Genomic DNA, 21,732 nt, shown 5'->3' with positions numbered 1-21,732 from the left:
CTTGAATTCACTGTGTACACCAGGCTGGCCTTGAACTCACAGAGATCCTCCTGCCTCTGCCTCCTGAGTGCTGGGATTAATGGCATGCGCCACCACAACCGGCTTCTCTATTTCTTCTTCCTTTTTTTTTTTAACACTTTATCTTGTTTCTTTTTCTCTCACAAGCCTACGTATATTTTTAAGCACACTGTAAACCTTTAGAGGTTTTTCTTCATCTGAATCTTCTTTATTGTAAATCTTTACTTTTTTCTGGCTACGCAGTCTTTTATCTGCTAAACAACATTGCTAAAATTAAAGCCATGGCTGTTTTAGCCTCTGTCTTTTCATGATGGCGGGAGTACATTTACCACCAGCACTGAGAGCTGTGTTCACTGCCTTGGTCTATGCTGTCATCAAGCAACAGGCTTGGAGAGCCAGCTGCTCGTACACGCCATTGAATTGTTAGCAAGAGCCCTGAGTTTTTTTTCTGCTTATGCTGAGTCAGGAAACCTCCCTTAAAGGAGCCTAGCAAGTCTCTGCTTGTCTCTAGCAAAACAGAGACCACCGGAGAAAATGCTGCTACCAAGAGTCATGCTTGTCTCTGTTCTTTTGCTTCTAAAATCCCATTTTAAGCTTTTGTGAAGTTTTTATGTGGAAGTTCGTAAAACCATGTGGGCACCATTTTAACAATAACTCTTTCCGCCAGCAGTCTGAGTTCTGCCGCCACATTATACACACCCATTATATGCCCCCAAATAACACACAGAGTTTTATGTTAGTTACAGTGCTGCTGGCCAATGACTAGGATTTCTTATTTGCTAGCTCTGTCTTAAATATCAACCATAACCATTAATCTGTATGTCTTATTTTCACTGCTTCTCTAAGTCTGTCTGTCTGGCATCTGCCCAGCTTCTTGCCCTGGGCGTGTCCCTTGTTCTTTCCTCCTCCTCTTACTCTTCTTTTATTCTTTCTTTTGAGCCTAGATGTCTCCTCCTATTTATTCTTTCTGCCTGCCAGCCCTGCCTAACCTCTCTCTGCACAACTATTGGCTATTTGATGTGGGAGGTCCTTCTGTTTGCTGTAAATATATGTTTCTCTTATTGGTTTATAAATAAAGCTGTTTGGTCAATAGGCAGGCAGGATTTAGCCAGGCAGGAAGTCCAAGCAGGGATAGAGAAAGGTAATAGGTAGAGTTGACAGACCCCTTGTAGCTAACAGGAAGGTAGGATGATGCCTGGGCATCCTCCGGTAAGATAAGGCCATGTGAAGATACACAGATTAATAGCTATGGGTTGAAAATTAAGAGAGAGCTGTCCAGTAAGAAGCCTAAGCCAATGATCAAACAATTATAAATAGATATTAAGTCTTAAAGTGGTTATTTCATAGCGGCTTCGGGGACTCTATTGGGTGGAGAGAAACTGGTCCAGTGGGACTGAGTCTAGATGGAGAAAATATCAACAGCTACTCAGCTCTTTATTAGACCGACCAGGTGCCTTAGGCAGGCAAGGTAAAACAGATGCCACATATCTTTACATAATTAAACACACATGTTAAACAAATTCAGCATAAACAAAAGTAATATTCTACAACAAATGCCTGTGAGGGATTTTTCTTTTCTTTCTTATTTTTTTCTAGACAGGGTTTCTTTGTGTAGCCCTAGCGATCTTGGAACTAGCTCTGTAGACCAGGCTGGTTTCAAACTCACAGAGATGCTCCTGCCTCTGCTTCCCGAGTGCTGGGATTAAAGGCGTGCGCCACCACTGCCCAGAGAGGGAATTTTCTTAATTAAATAATTCTTAGTGGGAAGACACACTTCTAATACAGATCTTTGAGGTGGGAAGATCCACCTTTAATCCAGGCCACACCTGCTTGCAGCCTCTGTAAAGGACATGGAAGAACAAAGCTGGCTCTCACTCTCACTAGCAAGTCTATTCTTTCACTGGCATCAAAGCCTACTTCTTCAGGGTTCCTGAAAATACTGAAGACCAGCTGAGGCATCCATCTTCGTGGGCTGAATAACTACTGGATTCTTGGACCTTCTGTTGGTAGACAGCCATTGTTGGACCAGCTGGATCACACAGCCCACAAGCCGTTCAAATACCCCTCCTCCACTCTGTGTGTGTGTGTGTGTGTGTGTGTGTGTGTGTGTATGTGTGGGTGTGTGTGTGGGTGGGTGTGTGTGTGATTTTGTGTGTCTCATATTAATTCTATAAGTCATATTCCTCTAGAGAATTCTGACTAATATATCGAGGAAAAGAACACACACAACTTTAAAGTTGCCGTCAAACCATATACCGAAAAAGAGAAAGCCTCCTGCCCTACAGGATGATAGGCAGTGTGCCCTCAGGGCAAGATCCCATCAAAGGCTCCAATTTATATAAGTGCAAACTTCTCTGAAAGCAGACAGCCTGAATCAAGAATGTAGCTGAAGGAGTTCCCTGCTGACAACACCTGCTCAGGGAAGCCTTTAAGACACAGAGGTTGATACAATGCAATGTGTGTTGGAACTGGCAGCAGAGCTTGGCAGCACATCCATGAGGTGCTGGCTTTCCAGGTGTAAAAGATGCAAGATTGAGGAGCTCTGGAATCTTACTCTATGGCTCCAGAGAGAGCCACTGAGCCAGGCAATGGGAGGCAGTGCTGGAGTCTCTGCAAGAAGGCTTTGAAAGGCCACTGTGTGTGAAAGCAAACTATGTTTCAGTAGAGACTTCAGGAGGAAGTAGATGCTAGGACCATAGTACACCAGCATAGGGGAGCTGTAGGCGTGGAGTGGGGTGAGCCCAAGAGAAAGGTTGCATGTGCTTTGGGTGGCAGAGATGGAGGGGTGGGGCTACCTGTTGGGTATAGGTAGCCAATATGATATTTCGGATATAGGCCTCAGCTCAATCCCAGGAACTCGAATCTCCCATCGAATCAACATCTTTTAGATGTTGGCTGGTTACTGCTGGTTACCTCCAGATGGCCTGGCCATGGTGGAGAATGTCTCCTAGTTTGTATAACGATAGACCTAGGCCCTGGGTGGGCCCACACCTATCCTGAGGGCTAGTGAAAAGTGCCTAGGGACTAGTAGAATGTGCCAGAAGGCTAGTGAGGATGTGCAGTTTTAGGAGTGTCTCTAGGATTAAAGGAAATATTTGATATCAGCTCTATACATGATAATAGATGTGGGGGTCTGCTAGTACCCCGACTTTTGGAAAGCTATTAAGAGGATGCTTGAATAAACTGTGCATTCCAGTACTGACTGAGAGCCTTCCTGAGATGACAAGATGTCTCTGTCTAGTCCTTAATGCTGCTGGGTAGCTAGGACTTCCCTGATCCACAGTCCCTCACTCAGGGTTGGACCCCGGGCTGTTCACCTGGTTTCAATTGCAGCCCCAAAGACATCAGTCTGGAATAGATGGCCTTTCTAGCATGGGACTGATACAGGCCAGACACAGGCAGCTACCTAAACCCTCTGGAGCCCAGACGATTCTGCTATAAACCACAGATGCTGAACATGGGGCTGAGGGAGTTGGTGTATGCACCAAGGGGCATACTCTTATTTGGACTGGTAGATAGTTAACATATCCTACACTTTCCTTTTTAGAATTGTTTATTGTGTGCTTTTGTGTATCAGCAGGATGAAATTGTGTTTGATTTTGTAGGCCTTCACAATTAGGGATTTCGTGGACTCCCCCAACAGTGTTAGAACTGTTAAAGCCTACAAGTGACCTTTGGAATTGGGTGGGATGTTTTCTGTGTTAGGAGATGGCTGTGAGCCTCTGGGGACAAGGGAAGGACGGTTCAGACTTAAAGATGATAAGTTTAGGTGTCTAATGGGCAAGAGGTAAGATGGATACTTACCTAGTAGAGAGTCTCGAGCTCAGCTTGTGAAGGGTTGTATAGATTAGGTTAACTGAGGTAAGAAGACCCCGCCTAAGTGTGAATGGCACCTTTCCCGGCCTGAATAAAAGGAAGAGAGTGTGAGCTGGGTGTAGTGGCCACACCTTTAATCCCAGCACTCGGGAAGTAGAGGCAGGAGGATCTCTGTGAGTTCGAGGCCAGCATGGTTCCAGGAGCGAGTTCCAGGACAGCCAGGGCTGTTCCACAGAGAAACCCTGTTTCTGGAAGGGGTGAGGGTAAGGGTGGGGAGGGAGAAAGTGAGCTGAGTCCCAGCATTCATCACTGTTTCCTGACTGGATATGATGTGGCCAGCAACTGCTTACTCTGCCATGATTTCTGGGCTGTGCTCCTCAAAATGTGAATAAATATAGACCCTTTCTCCTTTAATTGGTTTTTTGTTAGGGTATTTTTAATACTTTCCTCATTCTTTAATTTTATGTGTATGGGTATTTTGCTTGCATGTATGTCTATGTACTGTGTATTTTTAGTGCCAACAGAGGACTGAAGAGGGCATTGGATCCTCTGGACCTGGGGTTATAGGTGATTGTGTGTGGTGATATTTTGTTTATGATCTAACAAATAAAGCTGCCTGACGATCACAGGGCAAAGCTAGCCACACTATTAGCCATAGAGGCCAGGCTGTGGTGGCACATACCTTTAATCCCAGCACTCAGGAGAACAGAGGCGAATGGATCTCTGTTAGTTCAAGGCTACCCTGGACTACATGAAACTGATCTAGTCTAAAAGAGAAACAGAGTTCACTCAAAGGTTATCCCAGCACTTGGAGTCATATGACTTTAATCCCAGCCCTAAGAAGGTGGAGGCAGAAAGAGGTATGACTGGGTGGAGAGAAGAATGTAAGGTAGGAGGAGACAGGAGCTGATGGCAGTCTGAGGAGCAGTGCAGTCTCAGCAGCAGTTAGTCTGAAGCAGTATGAGGATGCAGTCTAAGGATACAGTGTAAGGATGCAGTGTGATGAGGCAGTGTGAGGAGGCAGTGTGAGGAGGCAGTGTGAGGAGGCAGTGTGAGGGTGCAGTGTGAGGATGCAGTGTGGGGATGCAGTGTAAGGATGCAGTGTGAGGAGGCAGTGTGAGGATGCAGTGTGGGGATGCAGTGTGAGGAGGCAGTGTGGGGATGCAGTGTGGGGATGCAGTGTGAGGAGGCAGTGTGAGGAGGCAGTGTGAGGAGGCAGTGTGAGGATGCAGTGTGAGGAGGCAGTGTGGGGATGCAGTGTAAGGATGCAGTGTAAGGATGCAGTGTGAGGAGGCAGTGTGAGGATGCAGTGTGAGGAGGCAGTGTGAGGATGCAGTGTGAGGAGGCAGTTTGGGGATGCAGTGTGAGGATGCAGTGTTTGGGATGCAGTGTGAGGAGGCAGTGTGAGGAGGCAGTGTGAGGATGCAGTGTGGGGATGCAGTGTGAGGAGGCAGTTTGGGGATGCAGTGTGAGGATGCAGTGTTTGGGATGCAGTGTGGGGGATGCAGTGTGAGGAGGCAGTGTGAGGATGCAGTGTTTGGGATGCAGTGTGAGGAGGCAGTGTGAGGAGGCAGTGTGGGGATGCAGTGAGAGGAGGCAGTTTGGGGATGCAGTGTGAGGATGCAGTGTTTGGGATGCAGTGTGGGGATGCAGTGTGAGGAGGCAGTGTGAGGAGGCAGTGTGAGGAGGCAGTGTGGGGAGGCAGTGTGGGGATGCAGTGTGGGGATGCAGTGTGAGGATGCAGTGTTTGGGATGCAGTGTGGGGATGCAGTGTGGGGATGCAGTGTGAGGAGGCAGTGTGAGGAGGCAGTGTGAGGAGGCAGTGTGGGGAGGCAGTGTGGGGAGGCAGTGTGGGGATGCAGTCTGAGGACAGGATGGCCCCTTTGGTCAGAGCATTGGGAGAGGTAAGAACTCTAGTGGCTGGCTGCTTTGCTTCTCTAATCTTACAGCTTTCACCCCCTGGTAGCTGACTTTGAATTTTTATTATTATTACCTATTAGAATTTGTGCTACATCTGTGAGCCATCATTCAGGTGCTGGGAACTTAACCTGGGTCCTCTGCAAGAGTAGCTTGTGTCCTTAACTGCTGAGCCATCTCTCCAGCACATTCTTAGGGTATTATCACAGCAACAGCAAACTAATACAGCCCCATGTGGAAGGTGTTCAATGGCTGATCCTGTCACACACTTGAAAATCCATTTTGTAATCTTGCCCCCATCCTACCATGATCTCACACTTTCCTGCACACTTTCTGGATCCTCCCATCATCCTCTCACCACCACCTTCCAATGAATGTCCTCTACCATTCTTCCATCATACTCCATGATCTTCCCACCACAGCCCTCCACCACCACCCTCAACCATCCTTCACCACCCTCCACCATCTTCCCAACACCACTCTCTACTGCAGTGATATTTTGTTTATACTCTAACAAATAAACCTTGCCTGAAGATCACAGGGAGAAGCTAGCTACTAGTTAACCATAGAGGTCTGGAGGTCTGTACAGACAGACAGGAAGTGATGTAGTTGGCAGAGAGAGGAAGTGATAATGCAGGAGGAGACAGGAGCTCAGTCTCTTTGCATCTGGGAAGTTAGTGAGGTAAGGTGTGGCAATGGTTTCCTCCTTCGTCTCTCTGCTCTTTCAGCATCCCCCCCCATTTGACTCTGGGCTTTTATTGTTAAAGCCTATCAGAACTCATGCTACGTTTTGGCACCCAACTTTAAGGCATGAATTCACGAAAAAGCTGCTTGCCTGTGGATTTGCAGCCACCAACACAGGCTGGAGCTGTGCGTGGGGCTCCCACCATCTCTAAGCAAATTTACTTGCCTTACTTGACCTAGAACAGCTGGTTCTACCTTCAGGCAGCTCCTGCTGCATGTGCTTCCTCTCTCTCTCTCTCTCTCTCTCTCTCTCTCTCTCTCTCTCTTGTTGCAGGCTTTCCCAACCCCCTCAGGCTGCCACTCTCAGATCATGGCTACACACTAGAAGCTGCAGCTGTTCTCAGCCAGGTTGTTCACTGCCTGTATTCTCTGATCAGACGTGCTACACAGTCTGAAGCTTCAACATCTTCCTTGGCACGTTTGCTGAGACAATTGGGAACTCTTAAAGGGGGAATTATTTTTTAAAAAAGAGAGAGTTTTCCCACATTAGAAAATGGAAAAAAACCATTAGAATGGAGGGATTTAGGTCTCTGTATGATAATACACTGGATGGTTTGAAAATGGAACAGTTAAATGAGAGAATAACTAATTTAAATGGGAGTTATGTTATGTCAATTATAAATATTATCAGTTTCATCATTTTCTATCACTAAAAAAGTTGGTTAACATGAGTGCTAAGATACAATTTTTAGAAAAACTTAATAAAACAGATCATAAAGATAGTCAGACCCAGAGAGAGGAATTCAATGCAGAACCAATTTCAGTGTTGCATTGTAAGGTTAGAGAGGAATAACTTAAGGTTTTCGAACAATTATCTTTAATTCATTCAGTCACCTTACAGGAACAACTACCAAATGATAGATATCCCCTAGGCGGTGCAGGAGTTAAGTGGACTCCTGTGGAAATGTTAGATTTAAGGAGTTTCAAGGACGTGATAGTCTCACATGGCATGCATTCACCTTTTGTGAAGCAGATGTTAAATTCGTGGTCAACCTGAAATAGAATTATCCCTAGAGACTGGAGAGACTTGGTTAAAACAATTTTGGAACCTGGTCCTCAGTTACAATCGAAGACCTGGTGGAAAGATGAGGCTAAGACTATTGAACAATGAAGTAGGGCTGGAGATATGGAAATCTCCCAAGACCAACTTCTGGGAGAGGGAGATTACACTGATGCACAAAGGCAATCTCTTTATGATGACCATACCCTGGCTTTATGGCACACAGCAGCTTTGAATGTTTGGGACAGAATTGGAGAAGTAGGAAAGAAAATGGAATCATTTACTAAACTTATATAGGGCCCAAAGGAAGCCTTCATGGATTTCTTACAAAGACTGATTTCACCAGTAAATAGAATGATACTAAATTCAGAAGTTAGACACATAATAATGGAATCTCTGGCTTTTGAAAATTGTAATTCACAATGTAAAAGGGTAATTAGGCCATTAGAGGCAAGATCAGCACCCTTGGAATGGATCTGAGATATCTCGTAACCCTGATGATGCATGAATAGGACAGGTGATTTTAAGAGATTGAAATGTCAAGTGTTTCAATTGTGACAAACAAAGTCACTTAAAAAGGGATTATAGGCAAGGCATTCCTTGAAACAATCTTTTTCTAAGCATAATTCAAACAGAGCACCTCTCCCTTTTGGATTATGCAGAAGATATTGGCATAGGCAGGAATTGGACAAATGAATGTAGGTCAACAAGGGACAGTCAAGGTAACCCTTTGCTGTCTGGAAAGACCTTGAGGGGCCTCTTTCAGACCCCCATACCAAATTCAGTTCAGTCATTTCCTGTAACCATGAAGAAAACTCCTTCCCAGAGCAATTAAAGAACCTAATATCTGCTATAAGAAACCATATTCCTCTGGATGATAGAAAAGCTATAGAAGAGAGAACCAAAAAATTCAGGAGAAACTGTAAAGCAAATATTTTGGCAAACTTCTATAAATGAACAGAGATCAAAATTAAAAATACAAATAAATGATATCATCATTGAAGGTCTTTTAGACACAGGTTCAGATGTGACAATAATTGCACCAGAATCTTTCCATCCAAATTTGCCTCTTCAGAAAGTAAATGTTCAGCTTTTAGAGACTGGAAATTTATCTCAGGTAAAACAGAACACAAGATGGGTTGAATGTATAGGGCCAGAAGGACAGAGAGGAAAATTAAAGCCAGATGTGGCTAACATAGCGATGAATTTTTGGGGACATGATTTGTTACAGCAATGAAACACTGAGATTAACATTCCTCCAATCTCAGAAATAAACCATACATTAATGTATGTTTCTAGGAAAAATATTAGAAGATATTATAATGAACAGTCGCTGACCATTCAGGTTGTACAAGAACAGGGCACAACAGCTGCTGATCTTTCAAAGTCACCAACAGCTCTACCTTTAAAAAGGTTGACAGACAAACCTAAATGGGTTAAGCAATGGCCTTTAACAACTGTAGGTCTTAGAACACCTGGTACAGGAGCAGCTAAATGCTCAGCATGTTGAAGAATCAACCGGCCCTTGGAATTCTCCTGTACTTGTTATTAAAAAGAACTCTGAAAAATGGAGAATGGTAACAGATCTTGTTGGATCCCAAAGTGAAGTCCAATGCTGGGATATGCACCCCACAGAGTCACTCACAGGACACAAGTTCGATGCAAAAGCAAAAGGATTTTATTCCAACACGTTGGGTTCGCTCCCTGGGAAGAGAACAGCCCCGAGTTTCCAAAGCAAACAGTTTTTATCTTTTTGGTCACTAGGCAGGAGTATGACAACATATTGATTGGCTATAACATACATGAGTCATTTACTGATTGGTTAGGAACTGAACTTACAATTTTGCCCACGAGGGGTTTGGAATGTTATTTTGGTTTTTACACCTGCAAGGCCATGAGACAGCTAGTGTTTTTCCAGGAACAGAGTGACTTATACTTATTTTTAAAACTTGGGTGCTCTGGAGCAGGGTAACCCATAATAATTTTTAGAAACCAGACAGTTGTTGAAGATAACATTCCTTGGAAACTAGTAATAATAATTTCCAGAGACTGGTCATCATGACCGACCATTTCACATGTTTTTTTTTTTTTTTTTCCCAGAGCTATGTGTGTAGTCAGAGTGATTTTCAAATACATGCTGGTGGGTATCAGGCTGGGTTTGAGTTGGGGTCTTTCAATCTAAGAGCCATTAAGAAGGTGATTCAGCCAATGGGCTCTCTACAATCTTGAATTCCTTTGCCTTCTTTATTACTGCCTGGTCTACAAGAGCTAGTTCCAGGACAGCCTCCAAAGCCACAGAGAAACCCTGTCTCAAAAAAACAAAACAAAACAAAAAGGATGGCCTCTTATAGTTATTGATTTAAAAGATTGTTTCTTCACCATACCTTTGCAAGAAAAAGAGAGAAAAATTTGCCTTCACAGTTCCTACTTATAATAATTCTCAGCCTGTTAAGAGATATCAATGGAAAATTCTCCCACAGGGAATGTTGAATAACCCCACCCTATGGCAATATTTTGTAAGTCAGCCATTGGAATTAATATGTAAGCAGTTTCCTCAATCTATAATTTACCATTATATTGATGATATTTTATTAGCTGACTCGAATGTAGCTATTTAAGAAAGAATGGTTGAGGCGGGTGTTGGTGGCACACGACTTTAATTCCAGCACTCGGGAGGCAGAGGCAGGCGGATCTCTGTGAGTTCGAGGCCAGCCTGGTCTCCAGAGCAAGTGCCAGGATAGGTTCCAAAGCTACACAGAGAAACCCTGTCTTGAAAAACCAAAAAAAAGAAAGAAAGAAAGAAAGAAAGAAAGAAAGAAAGAATGGTTGAAGAAGTAAAGAAAATTTTGCCCTGTTGGGTATTACAAATTCCTTCTGAAAAAATACAAAGAGAAGAATCTATTAATTATTCAGGATATAAAATAGGTCTACAGAAAATCAGAACCCAAAAGGTGCAAATTAGGAGAGTTTGATTGCTGACTCTTTTGGGGGGAGGTTCAAGAGAGGGTTTCTCTGTAGCTTTGGAGGCTGTCCTAGAACTCACTCTGTAGATCAGGCTAGCCTCAAACTCACAGAGATCTGCCTGCCTCTGCCTCCCTTGTGCTGGGATTAAAGGTGTGCGCCACCAACCCCTCACTTTGATTGCTGACTCTTAATGACTTTCAAAGATTGCTAGGGGACATTTCCTATCTAAGATCCACTATTGGAGTAGGAAAAAATGAACTGAATAATTTGTTCAAGATCTTAGATGGTGACAAGGACTTAAATAATTCTAGAGAATTATCAGCTGAAGCTGAGAGAGAATTGGCTTTGGTGAAAAGGAAATTACAGTATGCACATGTGAATTATTTGGATCCAAAGCTAGATTGCACTTTGGTTACTTTACCCTCTAAGAATTCTCCTACAGTAATGTTAATGCAGAGGGAAGACATTATCTTAGAATGGATCTTTTTATCACATAAACAGAGTAAAAAAAAAACTTACATGGAAAATATCTCTGAGTTGATTCAAAAAGGAAAATTGAGACTTTGTCAATTAGCAGGACTAGACCCTGCAGAAATTGTAGTACCATTTACTAATGATGAAATTGAGAAATTATAGACAGAAAGCGAACCTTGGCAAAGAGTGTGGCATGAAAATAAATGACCCAGATATTGGGATTCAAGCTTCAAGCTGAAGATCAGAAAAGCAAAGCAGCCAGTTACTAGCTCTTACTTCTTCCTCAGCTCAGACCAAAGGGGCCATCCTCAAACTGTTCGGACTTCACTGCTCCTTAGATTCACTCAGACTGCTATGCTCTCCTCAATGTGGCTAGAAACTAATTACTGAAGACCCTGCTTCTATCTTTTATATCTCTCTAGGGCTGGGATTAAAGGTGTGAGTTCTGTTTGTCTTTTAGACTGATTCTATCTCATGTGGCCCTGGGTGAACTTGAACTCAGACAGATCCATCATCTGCCTTTGTCTCCTGAGTCCTGGGATTAAAGGTGTGTACCACCACTGCCTGATCTCTACAGATTGAGGCTGACTTTGCTTTCTGAGTCCTCAGGGAAGCTTTAGTAAATCATAAATAATATATCATCACAAAAGCACTTGCAGCAATATTTTGGGAGAAATTAACAACAATTATCCTAAAAGTAAGATAATTCAATTTATAAAGAGAACTAACTGGATCCTTCCTTGCATTGTAAGGGAAACACCAATATCTGGAGCCCCTACATTCTCTACTGATGCACATAAATCAGGAAAGGCAGGTTATAAATCAGAAAATTTAAGTAAAGTGGCTCAAAGCCCTTATGGTTCTGTCCAGAAGTCAGAATTATATGCTATTCTCATGGTACTAAAGGATTTTATGGAAGATCTTAACATAGTTACTGATTCACAATGTGTAGAAAGAGTTGTTTTGCATATTGAAACTGCTGAATTTATACCAGATGATACAGAATTGACTTTATTATTTATTCAGTTACAAGAAATAATCAGGAATAGGAATCATTATACACACATATGTATAATGGTATATATCACATCTGATCCCATACAGGTCGTCCAGGCCTTCTAGCACAAGACATTGATGAAGGTGATCAACCATTGATAGAAAATATCCTGGAGGCCTCAAAATTTCATAAAAAACATCATGTCAATAGCAAAGGTTTGAAAAAAGACTTTTCTGTCACTTGGCAACAAGTGGAGGAATTCATAAGGAAATGTCGTGCTGTTTGTTCAACTAAATTCCACTACCCGAAGGAAGTAACCCAAAGGATACTTGAAGGAATGAAATCTGGCAGATGGATGTGTTCCATTTTGTAGAATTTGGAAAATTAAAATATGTACCCTACACCATTGATACCCCTTAAGGTTTCAATGGGCAACTGCTTTGAGTTCTGAAAAGGCTGATTCTGTAATCACACATTTGTTAGAAGTTATGACCATCATTGGATACCTGTACAAATTAAGAGTGACAATGCTTCAACATATGTCTCTAAGAAAATGAAGCAGTGTTTTGCTTATTACATAAAGCATATTACAGGTATACCACACAATCCTACAGAGCAGGCAGTTATAGAAAGATCAAATAGAACTCTAAAGGATATGCTAAATAAACAGGAAGGGGTGATAAAGACCTCCAGAAATAGATTACATAATGCTTTATTAACTTTGAATTTTCTGAATGCTAACAAGAAAGGAACAACAGCTGCAGAGAGACTTTGGATAATAGAAAAAAACTAAAAATTAAATCAGCCGATATACTTTAAGGATGTACTGACCTCAGAATGGAAACAAGGATATGTGTTATGTTGGGGAAAGGGTTTTGCTTTCATTTCCACAGAAGAAAAGCTATGGATACCATCAAAACTGATGAAGATTAGATTTGAACAGGAGACACACACACACCTTGAGTAGAGGAGGTGATAATCAAACAGCATGGCTGTTCAATCTAAACTAACTTTTAAACTAACAAATGTTTTTCATTTGATCAGATATAACTTGCCATAAAGAAACCTTCCCAAAAATTAGGGTTGGAGAAGGGTTTTGTTTTTGCCTTTTCAGGAGATAAAGGTATCCAGCTAAGAATTCTGAAGACCACTGGACAAATAAGACATCTGAAGAAAAAGGACAAATCATCCAGACAAAAATAGTTCTAAGAAAAAGTGAATTGGCCTATTAGCATATCGCATCTCCAACAGGATGAAATTTCATAAATCTTCCCAAATGTTTGTTTCTTATTTCTCTATAGACATATAATATGATTGGTCTTTTTGTAGTCCCAGTACGATTAAAGATTCAAGCTGGCTTTGTAGTTGGAGTGTGGCTCTTTCTTTCTTTAAACCCAAGCATACTTGTTAATGTAAAATCTAAAACCTGTCTCATGTCAGAAGAGCCACCTGATATGGAGCAGGAAAAACCAAAATTAGGGGACTATTGTACTGCCACTAATCTCAATCCTTTGGTTTTATTTTGAGTCTTTGAAGCTTTTCTTTTTTTTCCCTTTTTTTTGGTTTTTCTTTTCTTTTCTTTTTATTTAAAAGACTTTTTGATGAATATATTGTACAAATACACTGGAGAATCATGCAATACTGCCTGCATTGGATGCAATCCTGGGCCACAAGTCTGCACATTCCTTTGCAACTGAACCTGTGATAGCAGAGCCTTTCATCTCGCCTTTATTGTTTACTATGACCCCTGAATTGTCTTCAAAATAAAGAAACACCCCATCTTTTCTTCAATACGACTTTCGTTGTCGAATTACCACTGTTGGATGGACCTTTTTCCTTAGTTCGGGTTTGCCTTTCTTAACTATGGCCATCACCACGTCCCCCACGCCAGCAGCAGGAAGTCTGTTCAGTCGTTCCTTGATGCCCTTCAAATTTTTGGCACCTGTATTGTCAGCACAGTTGATCACAGCTCCTACGGGAAGACCCAGGGAAATGGAGGACCCACCACGTCCTTGCTTTGACATCTTGGGCCCGTTTTTTTTTTTTTTTTTCGAGACAGGGTTTCTCTGTGGCTTTGGAGGCTGTCCTGGAACTAGCTCTTGTAGACCAGTCTGGTCTTGAACTCACAGAGATCTGCCTGCCTCTGCCTCCCGAGTGCTGGGATTAAAGGTGTGCGCCACCACCTCCCGGCTCTTTGAAGCTTTTCTTAAGGCATAAACATTGTTTCAAATTTTTAAAAATTAATGTATTTACATATCTTTTAAACTTTTGTTATGATACTAATGGTCATATAGAGTACTAATTAATTCTAGTAAAAGGCTTCATCTAGCTTCCTATACATGGGGTTTGAGTCTCTATCTGGTAACTGATAATTAAGTTTTTGTACTCTGCATGTACATAACGAAGTGTGGTCCTTTAACCTCTTTGAGATCTGATGCATACAATGTCTAAAATGTTAAATTTTCTGCAGTGAACCATAACCATATCTAACAGCGACCTTTAGAGTCTCCAAAAGGAAGATGGGTCCCCATAATGATGATTCCACCAGGACTGTGATAACACTACTAAGCTGAAAAACACCACCTAAAGATTTGTTTTGGACTACAAACTGCTCGGGACAATTTCGACGTAGACAGCTGAGATGATCCAGCTTCATAGACTACTCTAGCCAGGACTTCACACAAGCTCTGTACTTTCCCATTATGCAGAGACCGAGCAACAAATGCTACAGCTACCTCTCCCAGGACTTGACAGTTAACCCAAATTTTCCTTAGCAGGGAGTAGATTTAAGAATACAATGTCTGAGCCTGGTGTTGGTGGCGCACGCCTTTAATCCCAGCACTCGGGAGGCAGAGGCAGGCGGATCTCTGTGAGTTTGAGGCCAGCCTGGTTTCCAGAGCGAATGCCAGGATGACCCTGTCTCGAAAAACCAAAAAAAAAAAAAAAAAAAAAAATACAAAGTCCGAATTTCCAAGAGGTAGGATGGGTGGTTTTGGTCCTTCAATGGGTTATGAGTATTTGCAATAGTTTAGGAGGGTTGGTTACAAGTTGTTGTTGGTTATGGTCAGGAAAAAGTTGAACAAAGGAACTAAGAGTCAGAGTTCTTGTTTTGAAAATAAAAAAGGGGGATATAGATAGGATATAAGGATAGATTATTGAATCTACTCTGAAAAATAAAGGGGGAGGATATAGAAACAGGGTAAAAAGGTAGATTATTGAATGTATTTTTAAACCAAAAAAGCAACTACTTGTTTTATATATTTTACATTGGCTTGTTTTTTTTTGTATATTGATACAAAGTTGAGATTATTTTTGTTAGAACATACTGTACATACATTTCTAATCTTGCAAGGTATGGTACCTATGAAACTCATTTAACAATCTAATACAAATTTTTAGTCCATAAAAGTTATTATTACCAACTATTTTGGATAATAAAGATGTACAGGTTAGTAATTAGTCCCCTATTAAAATCTAACTTGTAGTCATATTAGGTATGTTTTCAAGGTCAAACAGAGATATATCTTAGATAGACAGGTCATCTTCAGACACTTTAGAGATCTACAGAATATGTCATTTATGATGACTTAATAATGTAAGTTCTTTATTTTTATGATAATGGGACATATTTGCTCCTGGCAGCACTGATCTACTTCGGTGAAGATGATAGACATTGAAGAAACTCCACATGGAGTTTACTTTCTTTGTGGCAAAAGTTAGCTACTGGACAAGAAAGTGCTCTTGCCTCAACTGCTGACAGTATGCTGTCCAAAATGGATAAGCAGGACACAAAAGAAAGGACTGCTGAACTTTGCCAATGGTTGGACAGCCCTTCAAAAATCCTGTTTCAGATAAAAATCTGTCAGAGGTGATAGACCTGTAGGCCAAACATGGACAGCCCAACATTGCAGAGAAACCATGGGTGACTGTCCAGGCAGCCAGCTGTTCCATCTTTTCTCACAGTTTTGGAAGTCGCTTGCTTGCACTTACTCCTTACACAGTTAATATTATTTCCTTCTTGAGTCTCTGGTGTAGTGAAGACTTTATAGTTATAGTATAATTTCCTTATTACTAGATACAGAAAGGAAATTCACTAGAGGTATAAAATGTGTAAGTTTAAGAGACATAAAAAGATAACTTTTATGGGCTGGTAGTGTAAGTCAGAATAGAAAGTGAATTAGGTACAACCTCTTGGACTCATCAAGACAGGAAAAAATATGGAATATTTTCTCTGAATTTGTCAATTGTTAATGGACTAGATATTGTTGATATATTTACTGCCTGTTTATATTGTATATAGTTATTGTACTTATTATATATAGTTTTCGTATATTAGTTATAACCTTTATTATTTTAGACAAAAAAGGGGAATTTAGTGGTTGATATCTTGTATATACTCTAACAAATAAAGCTTGCCTGAAGACCATAGGTGTTAGATTTTTGTTTAAACTAGAAATAAAGAGACACAGGATGAGACACAAGACTAAGAGACATATGAGACAGTTTATTATAGGCCTGGCAGAGTAGGGAGACTAAGAGAGAAGAGAAACAGGGTTAATGCCAGTTGCGCGCGCGCGCGCGCGCGCGCGAGAGAGAGAGAGAGAGAGAGAGAGAGAGAGAGAGAGAAGAGAAGCAGAAGCAGACAGAAAAGAGGAGAAGAGTAGAGAGAGTAGAGAATGTAGAGAGTGTAAATGGGCAGGGATCTTTTAAATGGGTCCTCTGCACTTGCATGCAGACTTAGTTCCCATGGAACCCTGGGCTGACCAGGGTACTGCCTGTTCCAAAAGGTAACAGCGGCAGGCCAGCATAATGCCTGAACCTTTCAATCCCACCTTTACTTATTATTAAAAAAAGGTGGGGTGTTAGACATGGCAGATTTAGGAATAAGGGTGTCGAATTCTCAAGACTGCTTCCTGCTGATGTGGGGGGCGTTGGCCATCTTTGGGGGACCTGAGAAGGTTGGGGTGCTGCCAAGTCCTGGGGTAGCTGGTTGTTTCATCACAGTCCAGGCTGTATGGAACTCCCTGGCGCCTCTTAGACCTGGCAAGATGTTGGCAGAGCAGAGGACAAGGTTAAGTTTAGAAAAAAAAATTTTTTCTTAGGGGGAAGTTTGTAAGATGAGGGAGGGGTTCCTGAGGGGTCCCAACATGAGAGAAAGATTGAATAACTGGAGTGAATCTGACCTGTTTTGTTTGGATCCAATTCAGCTCCCTGGAACTTACAAGAATCCTTAGAGTTTGTGGAAACATAAGTATTAGATACATTAGCAGCATATTCATGTTAGAAGCAACTTGGCTGAAAGCATTAACATTTTAAAATTGACAGCTATTTTTTAGGACAATGAGAAGCATCTTAATCTTGACCTTGTATAGTTATGATCCTATAGTGGTATTGTAGAACTTTACTATGAACAGTAGCATGAGAAAGAGAAATTAGCAACATATTTCATTCTTTTTAATGTCTCAACTCACTTTATCATCACTTAAGCCTTTTTATCCTCAGACCCTCATAACTTTAATTCATATACCTTACATTACCATCTCAGACCTTCCATTTTCAGACCTTTATACCTTCCATTCTCAGACCTTCATAACTTGCATTTATCCACCGTGTTAGACCACCTTTTTAAAATAACAAGTAAAGGTGGGATTGAAAGGTTCAGGCATTATGCTGGCCTGCCCCTGTTACCTATTGGAACAGGCAGTATCCTGGTCAGCCCAGGGTTCCATGGGAATTAAGTCTGCACACAGGTGCAGAGGACCCCTTTAAAAGACAGATCCCTGCCTATTTACACTCTCTCTACTCTTCTCTCTCCACATTCTCTACTCTTCTCTTCTCTGTCTGCTTCTGCTTCTCTTCTCTCTCTCTCTGGCGACTGGCCATGGCGGTCAGCCATTTACCCTGTTTCTCTTCTCTCTTAGTCTCCTACTCTGCCGGGCCTATAATAAACTGGTTAATATGTCTAATGTGTCTCATCCTGTGTCTCATCTTGCGCCTCCTCCTCCTCCTCCTCCTCCTCCTCCCCTTCCTCCTTCTCCTTCTCCTCCTTCTTCATTTTTAATTTAAACAAAAGAATAACATTGGCGCCCAACTCAGTTTAAGCTCTCTCCGTAAGCTCTCTCGCAGCTTGCTGGTGGGATAGGCTTTCTCTGTAACCTCTCTTGCCAGGGGCACGGGAAATTTTGGGGATCCTAGAATCTGAACTCATAACCCACTTTCCATCTCAGCTTTTCCTGGCATTTCCTCCTGCCTGCAGCGGCCTGAGATGCCAGAACTCTGTACACTTCAACTCGCTGCTTTTCCAACTAACCATCTTTGAACCCTGTTCTGCCTGTTTGCTACAATCCAGTAAGACATCCCTTGAATTTCTCGTGGGTCAGGTTTGGGATCCTGCTCCAGGAGCGGTACTTTTTTGCTTTTTCAGTTTGGACCGCTGGGTCCTTTTTCAGTTTTAGGACAGCTGTGTCCCCTTCGGGGCCAGGCCCCTGGCAACTCCCAAGGGCTGATGGGCATCTGGAGAGGAGCTTTTTGCCGATTTTTCCATTTGCCTCACCCATGGGAAATGCTTAGAGGAACCTTTCTGGTTGCAGCCAACAGGCAGGTAAACAGAAAAAACAAAACAAAACAAAACAAAAAACGGCTTATGGTCACCACCAACTTGGCCATGTGGTCTGACCTGGGGGCTGCCATCTTGGCCATGTGGGCTAACCTGGGGGCCGCCATCTTGGCCATATGACCTACCTGTAGGCATGCCCACTCCAGTGGCCTGTGCCAGCAAACCAGGCTGCCAGATAATTTTGCATTTTATTTTATTTTATTTTATTTTGTCTGTGATTTCTTCTTTCACAGACATGGCTCTGTTGCTCATGGCTTGTTTATAGAATACTGTGTCTTTCCAGGGCCCTCTGTTTAAGTCTACTCTGCCCTTTAAATCTCCTGTCTGTTTGCTACCATGTATGGATCAGAGATTACATTTTGATTCCCCCTTTTACTCGTATCCAGTCCTGCTTGTCTCTGTACATGTAATTTAAATTTAACTTTATACTTATCTAACTCTATATGCAACTTAAACTGTTCTAAGTCTCATATTTCTAAATTGCTATGTATCTTTAAATGATGATAAACATTTAGAGCCATAAAGGTATAATTTAACTATATATTTTTGTGTGTGTGTGTGTTTCTTTAATTTATTTATTAGTTCTAGTTAGGGAACAAGCTTGTTTCACATGTAAGTCCCTTCTCCCTCTCCCTCCCCTCACCCCCATCCCTCCTCCCCCACCCCCAGCCTACCCCTCACCCCATCCACCCACCACTCCCCAGGCAGGGTAGGGCCCTCAACGGGGGCTCTGCAAAGTCCACCAAATCTTCCTGTGCTGGGCCTGGGCCCTTCCCCATGTGTCTAGGGCCAGAGTGTAACCCTTCATGTGGGATGGGCTCTCAAAGTCCCTTCTTACACCAGGGAAAAATACTAATCCACTACCAGAGGCTCCCTGGAGTGCAGAGGCCTCCTTATTGACATCCATGTTCAGGGGTCTGGATCAGTCTTGTACTGGCCTCCCGGACAGCATCTGGGGTCGATGTGCTCTTCCTTGTTCAGGCCAACTGTTCCTGTGGGTTTCTCCAACCTGGTACAGACCCCTTCGTTCTTCATTCCTCCCTCTCTTCAACTAAATTCCCGATTTCAGCTCTAATTTAACTATATTTAAAATATAAGCTAAGTCTATACAACTTAAATTTAACTCATGTATCTTTAAATGATGATCAAAGTTTAAAATCATTAAGGTCTATTTCAGATTAATAAAATATTTATACCACTCAGTTCATCCTGTAAGCCGTTTACAAAGGTACAGCTTTTTTTATTACAAAAAGGGATTTTTCTCTAACTAAAGGCAAATTTTTGACCACTGAGATACTAAACAGACAGACAACCTTCAAATGCTCAGAGATCTAGAGAACATGGCATTTAAAATGTTTTGTTAAAAAGCTTTTCATAACAGAGAGACAGACCCCACACCATTTCCTCTAAGAAGACTGATAGGCACTAAAGAGACTTCATCTCGAGTCAGTGACAACGCTAGTCACTGAATAACCCTGCCCTTCACCTCAACTGCTACAAAGTACTCCAGACCATGGACAAGAGGACAGTGGAATCAACTTTCCCTGCGTTGCTTGGGCCAACGGTAGGGAGCCTTCCTGTAGTCTGTAATCCACAGGTCACATGCTATCAGCAAGAAAGCAGGTGTCCTACAGCCAACTACCATGGATGGAGGACTTTGGGGGTGGCTGTCCATGCAGCCTGCTGGCAAGTCTCTGTTATTCTTTAATCATTAATTCAGGTAAAATCTCATTCTTCTCAAGAACTCTGATGCTTTTGATGCTCTCTTCTCCTTTAGTCTCCCTACTCTGCCAGGCCTATAATAAACTGGTTAATATGTCTAATATATCTCATACTGTATCTCATCTTGCCCTCCTCTTTTTCTTTATATCTAATTTAAACAAAACTTTAACAATAGGGAGGAGCTAACTACTAGTGAACCATAGAGGTCTGGAGGTCTGTACAGAGAGAGAGGAAGTGATATGGGGGTAGAGAGAGGAAGTGGTAATGCAGGAGGAGACAGAACCTCAGTGTCTTTTGAGCTGGGAAGTTAGTGAGGTAAGGTGTGTCTGTGTCTTGCTCCTTTATCTCTCTGCCCTTTCAGTATTTTCCCCCATATTTGACCCTGGACTTTTATTATTACTGCCTACTAGAACTCGTGCTGTGCTCCACCACCCTCCACCACCCTCCCACCATTCTCCTCTCACCTCCTGTTTACTTTCTGGTGATGAGACAAAACACCATCACAAAAAACAGCTCGGGGAGGAAATGGAATACTTGGCTTACAGGTTACAGTCCATTATCAAGTGAAGTCAGGACAGGAACTCAAGCAGGAACCTGGAGGTATACACCCAGGATCACCTTCCCAGGGCAACACTGCTTCCAGCGAGCTGAGCCCCTCCCATACCAGTCATCAATCAAGCCTCAGGCCAATCTGGTGGAGGCATTTCCTCAACTGAGGCTCTCTCTTCCTCGGTTAAGTCAAGTTGACAGCCAAGATCAGCCATCACATCCCTCCACCATCCTTGTAGGGCAGGCTTGGCCTGGGACTGAGTGGTCAGAGGGTGGAGGGTTAGCTTGGCCTGGGGCTGGGTGGTCAGGGGCTAGCAGGGAGATAGGTTAGCTTGGGCTGGGGCTTAGTGCTCACTGTTGGTAGCTGAGGGGTTAAATGTTCCCTCTGCCCTCACAGGCTTCTCTTCTCCCTTTTATCAGAAGCTGGGCATGCTCCCAGCAGCTCATCCCCATGAGTAACAAGTGAGTTATAATCTAAATGAGCCATGAGTTTTCCTGAAGCCTAGGCCCCAGTGGCCAGTATGAGGTTATACCCTACAGCTCTAGCATCCCACCCAGACCAGATGGTGGCCAGATCCGCCATCTAGGCCCTTCACTGGTCCTCATTCTGAGCTGACCCCCTGTGGGAGTATCCAAATTTCCACCAGCCATACTGGACCTGGTGGTCTCTCAGGCGCATCCATCTCCTTTTGGGGAGGGGGAGTGAGGGCAGATGGTGGCCCACAGCTCGTGATCTCCATAGCTGCTACTGCCTCATCCCAGATTAGTCTTCCGCATTCAGGGCAACTCTGCCCTAGGGGACCCTGGGCCCTGATGGGGTCATGTGTGTCTCTCTGAACCTGGGGAGCTCCTGGCATGGAGTAGGATGGTCACTTCTTAGAATCACAGAAAGCCTGATGTCTATTAATAAACCTC

General features: G+C 42.7%; 1 pseudogene; it reads right to left on the bottom strand.

Annotated features, from left to right (window-relative positions):
- Window positions 1-13,543: 13,543 nt before the first annotated feature.
- Window positions 13,544-13,954, bottom strand: LOC100760980 (annotated as a pseudogene).
- Window positions 13,955-21,732: the final 7,778 nt, after the last annotated feature.

This window comes from Cricetulus griseus, chromosome 5, assembly GCF_003668045.3.
Source record: "Cricetulus griseus strain 17A/GY chromosome 5, alternate assembly CriGri-PICRH-1.0, whole genome shotgun sequence".
NCBI classification, from domain to species: Eukaryota; Metazoa; Chordata; class Mammalia; order Rodentia; family Cricetidae; genus Cricetulus; species Cricetulus griseus.
This window is presented reverse-complemented; position numbering and strand designations above follow the sequence as displayed.